Here is a 12,759-nt window from a genome sequence, read left to right as displayed (position 1 = left end):
TTATTGCTGTATAAGAAAAGAGATGCAGCTCTCATTAGATTTAAAGTTGAAGAAGCAAGTTGAAATAATTTAAATATGAAAATCAGTCTAGAAGGTATTGAAATCTCAAAAGTATAAGATATTTTCATTTTATTCCCAGCTTATACATAGTAGAAAAATTTTAAATGGTAGAAAAATTACAATTCAAGTAAGTTGAATTATAATATTGTTAATAATGTTATTGAATATTAATTTTAGCCATGTGTATGTCTTCCTGGTCCATAAAGACAGTGAAAGAATATTTTTTCTCTCTTTCTGTGTGTATACAGACATGCAAATATATAAAGACAAGTATATGTATGTATATATACACTTTTGAGTATATATGCATGTATATATATATGTGCGTATGCATATATGTGTTTGTATATATATTCTTTTGTTTATCTATGCATTGGATTCTTATGCCTGACTCTGCTGCAGATACACCTCAAATGTTCTAGTTACATAATGCAGTGATACATTTTCAGTATGCTTAATGCCCTTGAAAATCTCAGCCTTTCTGATAGAATATTCTGCAGCAATATTCTTAAGGGGAGTACTCATCTCAGATTTTCAAGGACAAACCAAATGTCAGATATCCTGATCCATTCATTGTTTGATTATTGGTTGGTTCAGTAATCACTTTCTGACTGTCTGCCAGACCAGGAATGGTTCAGTGGCACTTAGGTACAAAGGTAGATAAGAACAATGTGATTTTATATGCAGAATTATTCAGAAAAACTGCAGAGGAAAAAACATAATTCAGAGTGGAGTTATCAGGAAGAGCGTCACAGGGTCAGATGTGCTGAATTTTGGTTTGGAAATTTAATTCATCCAATGGATAATTCCATATCTCCTGGTTCTGGTTCTGTTCACCTTTACCCAAACTCCAAACCCTCCTGCAGAGGATACAGTTATAAATGCTTTCTTTTCTTTTTCTTTTTTTTTTTTTTTGGTCAAACCCCTCCCATGGCATGAGGAATCTTAGTTCCCCAACCAGGGATCGAACCTATGTCCTCTGCGTTGGAAGCACAGAGTCTTAACCACTGGACCACCGGGGAAGTCCCAAAAGTTCATTTCTGAAGTAGAGATTCTAGTGCACCAGGAGGACAGGTATTGTACACTAGTTAGCACATAAGCCATTTTATTATGGAAACGTCTACATTTGTTTTGCCTTTGTTCTAGATAGGGAAGTTTCTCTCTGTGTTTTCTTCTGCCTCTCCCATTGAATTCTAACTGGTGCCTGTCTACCCAATCTCTCCTGTTAGTAATTGATGGCTTTGCTTCTTTTTAATTTTAAAGACCTGGGGGCTCCTTCCTTTAGTCGCAGAAACCTAATTTCCACCGGTGGTTTAAAGGTCTGGCCTGTCCGCCCAGCCCGTGTGCTGGCGCAGCGCTCAGGCATGAAGAGATCGTAACCGGCTTTGCTGTTCCCTGAATACCCCGTGCATGCTCACTGCTCAGGTCAGGGCAGGGGGAGCCTGGCGAGCCACAGGTCGAGATCGCAGGGCTGCCTGCCGGCAGGCTGGTTTAGTCTTGGAGTCTCGTCTTGGCCCTTTACCCAGGTGAGTTGCATACCCTCGGGGACTTTTTTCCTTCAGTTTGTTCATTTGAAGTTTAAAAGTCTCTTCTGCTGCTCCTATCCCTAGAAAGCAGCTATATGAATTCCTATTTTGTCAGAATCTTCATTTTATGCAACAGGAAACATGTTGATTTCCTCTTGGTTTCTGAAATACCAAACTTACCTGGATTCCCTCCTCACTTCTTGTGTCTTCTTAGGCTCCCGATTGGCTGCTTCTTGCATATGTGATTCTAGAAATTGAAGTGTCCCAGGGCCTCTTCTTTTATGTGTGTGTGTGTGTGTAAAATGGTATCTAATTTTTTTATTATTTTAATATTTTAGTTTTAATATTTTTAATTGTGATCAAAGTCACATAATTTAAAACATATTATTTTAACCATATTAAACGGTACATTTCAGTGGCACTGAGTACATTTCCGTTGTTGAGCAACTCTCTCTCCATCATCCACCTCCCAAAGTTTTCACCTTCCTAAACTGAAACACAGTTCCCATCAAACACTAACTCTCCATCCCGCCTCCCCACACCTCCAACCCCTAGTCCCTGGAAACTACCCATGTACTTTCTGACTCTATAAATCTGAGTATTCTGGGTATCTCAAACAGTATTTGTCTGTACCTTATCCTTTGTATATATAATTAAAAGTATTTATTTGTTTACGGCTGCCCTGGGTCTTCATCGCTTTGTGCGGGCTTTCTCTGACTGTGGCAGGCGGGGGTCACTCTTTGTTGCGGTGTGCGGGCTTCTTGTTGTGGTGGCTTCTCTTGTTGTGGAGCACGGGCTTTAGGGTGCATGGGCTCAGAAGTGGTCCTCGAGCTTAGTTGCTCTGCAGCAGGTGGAATCCTCCCAGACTAGGGCTCAAACCTGTGCCCCCTGCATTGGCAGGCAGATTCTTATCCCCTGCCCCACTTGGGAAGTCCTGCACTTTATTCTTTTTTTTTCCTCCTTTATTTATTTATTTTTTTTTTTTCCAGTGGGTTTTGTCATACATTGATATGAATCAGCCATAGATTTACACGTATTCCCCATCCCGATCCCCCCTCCCACCTCCCTCTCCACCCGATTCCTCTGGGTCTTCCCAGTGCACCAGGCCCGAGCACTTGTCTCATGCATCCCACCTGGGCTGGTGACCTGTTTCACCATATATAATATACATGCTGTTCTTTTGAAACATCCCACCCTCACCTTCTCCCACAGAGTTCAAAAGTCTGTTCTGTATTTCTGTGTCTCTTTTTCTGTTTTGCATATAGGGTTATCGTTACCATCTTTCTAAATTCCATATATATGTGTTAGTATGCTGTAATGTTCTTTATCTTTCTGGCTTACTTCACTCTGTATAATGGGCTCCAGTTTCATCCATCTCATTAGAACTGATTCAAATGAATTCTTTTTAATGGCTGAGTAATATTCCATGGTGTATATGTACCACAGCTTCCTTATCCATTCATCTGCTGATGGGCATCTAGGTTGCTTCCATGTCCTGGCTATTATAAACAGTGCTGCGATGAACATTGGGGTGCACGTGTCTCTTTCAGATCTGGTTTCCTCAGTGTGTATGCCTAGGAGTGGGATTGCTGGGTCATATGGCAGTTCTATTTCCAGTTTTTTAAGAAATCTCCACACTGTTCTCCATAGTGGCTGTACTAGTTTGCATTCCCACCAACAGTGTAAGAGGGTTCCCTTTTCTCCACACCCTCTCCAGCATTTATTGCTTGTAGACTTTTGGATAGCAGCCATCTTGACTGGCGTGTATTGATACCTCATTGTGGTTTTGATTTGCATTTCTCTGATAATGAGTGATGTTGAGCATCTTTTCCTTTATTCTTATCACCTACTTTTTTCTAACTATTTATTCCCCCCAATGCATTTACCTAATTTCCTGACTTCAAGTACTGTATGTATGCTGATGACCAACAGATGTACTGATCTAGTTCTGACCTCTTCTTTGAGTTCTAGACTTATGTGTCCGGCTGCCTGTTCTACATCTGCACCCGATGTCTGATAAGTATTCCAGCCTTGTGTGCGTGCATGCTAAGTCGCTTCAGTCATGTCTGACTCTTTGCGACCCCATGGACTGTAGCCCTCCAGACTCCTCTGTCCATGGAATTCTCCAGGCGAGAATCCTGGAGTGGGTTACCATTCCCTTCTCTAGCAGACTCTTCCCAACCCGCATCTCTTACATCTCCTGCTCTGATGGGTGGGTTCCTTACGACAAACATGTCTTAGGAATTAAAGATGTGCTGGGCACTTGAGGCTGTGGCAACAAGGCGAGCAAGTCAAGGTCTCTACCTTCAAGGAGCTCATAACTTGGTAATGAGGGTGGACACCATCTCAGCGAGCTCGGGCTGCCATCACAAAATTCCAGAGTCTGGGAGACTTAAATAGCAGACATTCATCTTCTCATAGTCCTGGAGGCTGGAAGTCCAAGACTGGGTGCCAGCATTGTCGCCTTGTGGTGGGAGCTCTTTTGCTGGTCTGTGGATGGTCATCTTGCTGCCACCTCACCTCTTTGTGGACAAAAAGTGCCCCCTGCCATATCAGAGGATGCTGCTGCCCTCAAGTAATCAGCCATCGAAACCATGAACCTCCTCCCCCTCCACTCCCTGCCTGTGCATGCTGGGGGGATTCAGGATAGAGAGAAACCAGATACTTGAGCAAGAATTCACATTTTCTCATACAGAGGAAAGTGGTAAAATCATGAACTTTAGATGTTTGGTTTTCTTTAATTAACAGTAATTTTTGACATTCTGAGTACCTGGATTGTTTTTTTTTTTGCAAAACACCCTACATATCCTGACTCTTCCTTTACCTCTTGGAGCAACCCTCAGAGCAAGCTGAGAGGTTGTCTCCCATGTTTAAGTCCTCAGGAAGCTTGTTGGGTTAGAATATAATTCTCAATTTTTAGTTGTGCTCTTATTTTTCACTTGACACACCTTTCTCCTGTACATACATTTGGAAAGAAAGAGATTTCTCTCTCTTCCTCTTATGAGACCACTAATTCTATCAGATTAGGACCCCACTTTTATGAACTCATTTAATCCCAATTACCTCCTAAAAAATCCAACTCCAGATATAGGTCACACTTGATAGAGTTATGGTGGTCTGGGTGAGGGGCATGACTCAATCTGTAGCAGATCCATACCCAGGTCCTTGTGATGTACCCACAGATAAAACACAGGGTGCTGGGGGCACAGACAGGCAAAGAGGGTGTGAGTGGGGTGGGCATACCAGGAACTTCCCCAAGTATTGATGCTGGGCCAACGATGAGAGCCTGGCAAACTGGTGTTTTTCATAAACCTTGGGTGTCTTCAGGATGGAGGGGACAAAGGACCTCCAATCACAGAAGTCTCTCCCACTGGTGTCAGCACTGACTTGGATGGGACAGGCAGAGGCTTCGTTATTTCTGTGGTTTATTACAGCAGGGCTGAAACTTGGAGGAAGAAAGCTCGTTTGTTTCATCTTAGGATTGATGTGATCTGTCTGGGGTACCTATGGTTCTCAAACTCAACGTATCTCATGTGCCCATGAGACAGACTCCCCACAACCAAGAGCACTGTTGTTTTCTGGTTGCTGCTGGAATGTTAGATGCGGTCCCTGGTCCCCTTGTATCATGATATACCCTGAGCATTGTGGAGAAGATGGATCTGGGGTCTACAAGTTAGTGGGGATCACTTCCTCCAGCCAAGCTGAGGCAAAACTGCCTTGTCTGTCTTTTTGTCCTCTTGGCTCCCCTTCTGAGTAACTTGAATATTACTAAAAATGAAAATCACCAAAATAATGTTACTAAGTCCAGACTTGTTCTACTCACCACAAAAGGCCAATAAACCAGGAGATGTTGGGACAAGGAGTAATGACTTTATTTGGAAAGCCATCAAACTGAGAAGATGGCAGACTAATGTCCCAAAGAACCATCTTGCTTGAGTTAGAATCCCCTAAAAGGGGAGGGTATGTGGTTGGTTGTTGTAAACTTCTTGGCGTCAGAACCCTTTGTTCTTGCCGCTCTCCCCATAGGTCAGATCGCGATGTTCCTGTAAACCTCCAACAACACAAAATGTTATTCTCTATTGTGCAACTCTGTTATCTCTGTTTGAATGGAAGACTGTTAGATCTTTAAAGGTCGGAGCCTCGAGAATGGACTGTCCTATATATTTCAGGCTACAGGCCACCTTCTTTTACAAAAAGCACAGAGCCAGCATGACTCAGCACAGGCCACAGGGCACAAAGGTTAAAATAAAAGAAATAGATCTGAAATGGAGTCAGGTTTGTTCTTCCATATTAAAATTATGCTAGGCATTTTATAGTATTTTCTCATGCATTTGCTCACTTTTTTATTCTCACACACCTACCCTGCAAGGAAAATAATACTAGTCTTGTTTTTCGGATCACAGAGGAGCACTCAGAGTACTTACAGTATTTGCCTAGAGTGTCACATCGTCCTAGGGCTGCATGCGACCCTGCTGTGCTGCCATGGGGCCAGCTACTCAGATAACAGCTGTTAATCTCCAGCTAGCTCCTTCTGTTCTATCAGGGGACCTCCCTCTGTCTGCGTAGTATCCCGTGGTTATAAAACTGAGCAGGACCCTACGGGAGCCGTTTGACTGGTCCCTCCCTACCCCCAAGTCCTCAGCCTGCCTTTTGTCTGTAGAAAGACTTTGTTCAAAGAATAAGTTTAATCAGAGAAATGAGAAAAATATGGAAACAAAGGAAAAGCACTCAAATAAGACCAAATAATAATTTAGTCATTAAAGTCAAGAATGTTTAGTTCCTCCTCAAGGACTACAGATAATATTCTGAGCCATATCCTGAGAGCCGTCCTGTAGATACTGAAACCCCCACCGGGTGGAAGAAATTAACTTCATGATGACCAGACTATGGCCATGACGTCAGCTGCCACAGTTACAAGAACTGGCCTTGAAGAAATGGGAGCGAACCGACCCTGGAACTGAAGAGTAAATGTACTTAAAACAATCAAGATGATGCTGGTCAGGCCACTGATGACCGATTTCAAGATGGCCATCAAAGCTGATGGTGATATTCTACATGTAGCCCCTCCCCCTACACACTCCTGAAACTCCCCTTTAAAAGCTCTCACCCACTGACTAGCTATGGAGTGTTGGCCTTTGGGCACAATTCTGCCCTCTCCCTGGTTGCCAACCTCCAGAAAGGAAAAAAAAGCAAGATTTCCTTTCCACCAACCTTGCCTCTCAAGTATTGGCTTTCCAGCAGTGAGTGAGCAGCCAGACTCGATTTCATTACTAGAGTGTCAGTCCCCCTGCCAGACAGAGGGCTCCCTGAAGCCACACGTGCTGTTTGATTTGTCTTGCTGCCCAGCCCTAAACATAGAGTTGGACACATTGGAGGGAAGCTGTAAATGTTTGTCAAATGAAGGGTTAACACTTAGTAACCTCTTAGAATCATAACATTTAAGCTGGCCTTAAATACCCTCTTTTGCAAATGAGGCAGAAAACCAGGAGAAATGAAGGATTCGTGCAAAGTTGCCCAGTTAGTGCCACTGATGGGAATAGAATGGATTCTTGGTCAATGTGTTTTCTTCTCCGTAAACTTGTATCGGCCATGCCAGCTTCCTGGAAGTAACCTCCTCCACCTCAGAGGGGCATCCTCATGCGTATTTGAGAAGACTCGTCTTTGGGTCAGTGGTCCTTCCCAGTATCCTTCGGTTGTGAACCTTACACATGTATTCATCCTCTTCACCATTTCCTCTGGGCAGATACAAGTGTAAACTCTGGATATCTGAAATAAACTCTTTTCTTTCGTCTATGTTTCATATGTTTAAGTTATAAGCCACAGTGATTTTTTTTTTTTTTAAAGAACTGGCAGCTCATTTATCAATTGAATTTTCTTTTGTGTTTTCATGTATCACTGATGGGCAGTTTAAACATGTTAAATACTTTGAACTGAATCTTATACTAAACTTCTGAAAGCTGTTATTTTGGTAAATGAAAGTAGAGTTTCTATTTTTACTAAAACTCCATGAAAGATTCAATATCTTTAGCGCCCTTTAAAGTCCATGACCTTGTCACTAGTGTATTGGCTCTGACACAACTGAAATCTGAGAGCTGTGGGTAAGCTTTTGCCAAATATGATTTGATCTGCTTTGAACAGTTCCTAGATTGTTTAACTCCAACCTTGGACCTTTATTTCCCAGCCCTGCCTGATACCACTGGGGTGAGTCTCTCTTCTTTCCCCCACCCTTATTTTCTGCTCCAGCTTCTGAATCCCTGAGTCTTTGCAGATTACCAGCTGCGCAGACCTGAACCCACTTCAGAGCCTCAGCTACTGGAATCACATCCTCTTCCAGCCATTTTCCTCTCAATTGGAACATGGATTCGGGGCTATCTCCAGGCTCTTGTGTCTGAATTCACCCTTTCATGAAGCGTGTTCTGGCCTTGTCTAAGCCTTCTGACATCTTTCCATCTTTCCACCTTCTGGCTTTCCACAGGTGGTTCTGGTGTGTGCAGGCCTGTCTCATGGGCACAGCCCTGAGTCACTGTCCCAGGGTCCCTCACCCCTCCGTGGTACAGATGAGACTAGAATCACGGTGTTTCTCCTTTGCAGAGCATCACCCACTCTTATTAGGTTAAAAAGATGGAGACCAGTAGTGTGGAATGTCATTTCCCTAATAAAACTACTCAGGCCTCAATTTTGTGGAACACACCATTGCTAACTTTAGAATATAAATCATTCTGTCAAGAATTTACTAGTATTCCAAATGGTCTAGGATGCACTGGAAATGAACAAGCAGCAGGGGATATATAATCAAATGCTTTTGCTGAAAAACAAATGTACAGCACAGCTTAAAAGGAGCTTGGGCAGCAAAAAAGCTTGTCTGAGAAAACCACTGAGAGAGAAACAGATCTTCTGCTACATTTTTGTCCACGTTCACATCCAGATTGTATTAGGCACTGTAAATGCAGAATTATAACCTATCAGAGCTCTTCATTACAGGCTGACTCAAACTCAAACTCAAAAAAAAGCCATGGCAAGCCCCAGCCATGGCTGGATCAAGAGCTTGGTAATAAAAATCTGTAAACAGGCTATGGGAGTGAGGAATCATTGGCTGGATAATTTGTGTTACGATAACATACGATTTTACATTGCGAGCCTCAAAATCTGAAGCAAATCTGTTGTCTTCCTTTGACCAGGGTCCTTGCTTTGCTAGTACCCAAGATTCCCAGATCTTGTAGGAAGGATCCTGAGCTACAGAAATGGTCTTTAACAAGAGGAATAAAAGTGATGTTGGTCAGATGGCAGATTGCCAGTCCCCGGGCTTGAAAATCTTTGCTTTGTCCTGGTTTTGTGTCCTGAGGCCACCAGTCCTGCCATGCTCTGCGGAAGGATGGAGAAGGAAGGGGGCCTCTGACTGTTCCCACATCAACTTTGCTCCAGCTTCCACTCTCCTGTGGCTGTAAACACCCAGATTTTAGTTGTCACTTAGAGTGTGCCTCTGCAGTGACCCTTTGGGACCAAGAGTGGCAAGGGGAAAATGATCACAGAGCGGGTCAGGGCTCCTGCCCCATAGCAATTTCTAGCCTCTTGCCTTCCTAAACAACCCACCAGCCCAGACACTTCCACGTCTTGGGAATCTCTCGGAACTCTCTAGGGCCAGTGAGAAAAATCTAGATTCCTGTTTTGTGACGAACAGCTTTCAAATACTGGGCTTATGTTTGGTGGATGGCCTGTTGTGTTTGTACTGTGTGTTTTTTCCATGTAAGTAAGTGATTTCCCTGTGTGAGAAACTAGACTGCCGTGTCTTGGGCCATGGGCAATGGGCTGGGCTGCAAGTATGAGAAGGACATCACGGATCCATAATGAAAGGGCAGTCACTCGGTCTGTTTGCAGTGGGCATGGTCTACCGTGACCCCTCTGTCCTCTGCCCAGGGCACATTTCTTCACTCGTGGAGTGGAGAGGTGCCCGATTCACCTTCCGTGCTCTGCTGGACCCGTCAGCAGTGCAGAGCTGATGTTCAGAGGTGAGCCAGATAGAACTCTTGTCCGGCCAGGACTTTCCACTAGATGTTCCTGTCCCCCTGGCCCTGCGTCTCTCTGGTGCCCGCCTCCTTGGACCTCACCTTGCTGGCTGCACTGGCTTCCCCTCCGCTACTCCAGGGACTGAGTAAAATGTTCTATCTCTGCCTCCCTTCCCCACTGCCTCTCCTGTGCTCCCCATCTGGACTCTCGGCTCACTCATCAGTGTCCGCCGGACGAGCATCTCTTCCTGTCTCCAGCCTGCATCCCACCCAGTACAGAATAAAACCTGAAGGTGCCAAGTGTGCTCCACCCACGTGGAGAAGACCAAACTGGTTGTGCTTTTATTATTTTTTAGGCTTTTCAAAAATTATTTTTTAAGCTTTTCTCTTTTACCCCCACTCCGCCATTCTCTTGACTTACAGAGAATTTGAATGGGCACTTGAGATCAAGTCCTCTTTGACTCCTCTTCACTCTGCCCATATCACTCAGGGCATGCCACCTTGAGCTAAGGCTGTTGCCACCAGCATCTCTGTCTGAGGGCTTTCTTTTTTTTAATTTATTTATTTTAATTGGAGGCTAATTACTTCACAATATTGTACTGGTTTTTGCCATACATTGACATGAATCAGTCATTGTCTGAGGGTCCTCTCTGCTCACCAGAGCCCACGTTACTGTCTCTGTGCCAGACTCCAGGCATCAGAGAGTGAATAGCCCTGCCCCTTCCCCAGCAGCCTGTCCTCAGTGATGGACCAGGCACTGGTGTGGCTCTTCTTCTGAATGATGCTGTGAGCTTATTGACGATGGGGTCCATGCCTTAATCTGTGACAGACACTTAACCCGGTGGGGTTCAGCCTTCTTCTAAGAGCCCACTTACTGGAAAGCAAATCCTTCATGAACCATCTTCCTTACCTCTTTTTCTACTTCCTCATTAGTGTTTCCTGGAATTGTCTTCAGATGAAAATTCTTGTACTTGAGATCCTGAATCAAGTCACTTCTGGAGAAACCCACGCTAAGATGCCACGTAATACCAAGTCAGGGCACGTGGCCAGAAGCGGTGGTTTTCAGACTAGTGCACAGTCGGCCTGAGAGAGCCAGACCCTCACGTCTCTTCTCCTTCCACCTTTAGTGTGGCTCTGACTGCTAAAAGCCATATGCTTTTTCCAGTCACAGGAAGAATGGGATGCACTCAATCAAAAGGATCAAGCAATATCAGTTTTTACATTAAATGAATTGGTAGCTTGGATTTAAAAGTCTCAAAAGACAGACTTCCCTGGTGGTTTAGTGGTTAAGAATCTACCTGCCAATGCAGGGGACATATGGTGTTCCATCCCTGGTCCAGGAAAATTCCACATGCCAGGGGCAACTAAACTCACGTGTCACAACTACTGAAGCCCACGCGCCCTAGGGTCTGTGTTCCACAACAAGAAAAGCCGCCACAATGAGAAGCCCGCAAACCACAACTAGAGAGTAGCCCTTACTTGCCACAGCTCGAGAAAGCCTACTCACAAGTCTCAAAACACAGCTGAAATCCTTGCACTCAGAAATATCTGTTCTTCTGTCCACAAGGACTGCATCTGCCTCGAAAGATATTTAAACCATGGTTCCATTTTTAAAATCTGGAGCATCTGTTAGACACTATGAAATATATTTGGTGTTGGGAAGTATTATTTATGTGTGCTTCCCACCTCCCCCCAGACCCTCTGACAGAATTGTTTGTGAGTGTTTAGCCTCTTAGAGCAGTGATGTAGAAGATAAATACCAGGAAGTCCAGAGGGACTCTGTTACAAATGAGCATACTGCCTCACGTTGCCTTTGTTCTGGATGCCCCAGGATGAAGGATGTTTTCTCTTTGTTATATGTGGGCTGATTAAAAATACCTCTAAATATTGAAGTTGAAAAATCATATTAAAATGGTACTGTTCCCGGTGGTGCATCAGCTTGTAGCCACACGCTCAGATAGCAGAAACGTATTGCCTGGAGATTAAATATATAGAAAACTATGGTGATTCAACTCTGACCAGTCAGGCTGGATAAGCCATACTTTCAAAAGATAGGGAGTAGGGTGGAATTTCAGAGAATGTTCTATTGGTCTGATCTGTGCCATGTGCCTTATTTTTATTTTTGTTTAGAATTAAAAAAAAGTTATCTGTATTTATTTATTTGGCTGTGTTGGGTCTTAGTTTCGGCTTGTAGGATCTTCGTTGCATCACGTCACCATATAGGAGCTTTAGGCGCGGTGCACGGCCTCGCTAGTTGCGGTGCGCATGCGCAGTTGCTCCGCGGCGCGCTGGTTCACTACTGTGCCAGGGACTTAGTTGTCCCCCTCAGAATATGGGGTCTTTGTTCCCCGACCAGGGATCAAACCCACATCCCCTGCACTGCAAGGCGAAACCTTAACTACAGGACTATGAAGAAAGTTCCTTATTAGTTTTATTTTTAATTTCAATCAGTTTGTCTGCAGCAGAGCTATCTGGAAAAGGCTTTCTTTTGGAAAAGACAAAACATTAGGCTGGTGTTGGAGGTCCCGGTGGCTGGCATATTCGGTAGACAGTTTGCATCCGTGGACATAATTCCTGGTACATTGACTCGCCCTGATGGACCTAACCTTCCGCTGTGTGATCCTCCGTCTGAATTGTGCTGTAAGTTTATGGATGGTGGGGCCCCTGCCTCTGCTTTTCAGGATCCCATATTGCGTGTTCCATGCTATTTACTTAGCTAAGGCATTGTAACCACCGAGGATGTGACACAGATATTTGCTCAAAGAACATTCATCATATTTCTTGACCCATAATTTGCCTTTTTATTTTAGCTTTATGCTCATTTTGTAATTCCTCAAATTTCAATGATAGTGTCTTTCTCTGTAGTGATTTCCTCATTTAGGATAACATTTGGAATGTATTCTTAGAAGCTGCCAGAGTTGGACCATTTTTGTAGGCAACATTTAGGTTGAACCACTGAAAAGGGCCAATATTCAACCTTTGCTGGGCAATACCTGCATCCTCTCTAAAATAACATATTTTGGGCATGACTCTAGTCTTGGGAATTCTGAGTCATGAACGAAGCCTTGAAATGTGTATTTTAAAGAAACTTCTTGTGTAGATCAGTATTTTACAACTACTGTCCTAAAATCTTGCTATTGCTTTTCCCTGAATTCTAGTATAAGAAAATT

The 12,759-nt window shown here is 43.8% G+C and overlaps 1 protein-coding gene and 1 non-coding gene across 2 annotated transcripts in view; one reads left to right on the top strand and one right to left on the bottom strand.

The window, feature by feature from the left end:
- ZMAT4 (zinc finger matrin-type 4) overlaps window positions 1-12,759 on the top strand; it is a 309,158-nt gene that overhangs the window by 265,623 nt on the left and 30,776 nt on the right. The window lies entirely within an intron of this gene.
- TRNAG-UCC (transfer RNA glycine (anticodon UCC)) lies at window positions 1,010-1,082 on the bottom strand. The gene has a single exon. It is a non-coding gene; the product is annotated as a tRNA-Gly (tRNA).

The sequence above is a fragment of the Dama dama genome, chromosome 32 (assembly GCF_033118175.1).
Source record: "Dama dama isolate Ldn47 chromosome 32, ASM3311817v1, whole genome shotgun sequence".
Taxonomy (NCBI): Eukaryota; Metazoa; Chordata; class Mammalia; order Artiodactyla; family Cervidae; genus Dama; species Dama dama.
The sequence above is the reverse complement of the archived record's forward strand: the minus strand, read 5'-3'. Positions and strand labels throughout refer to the sequence as shown.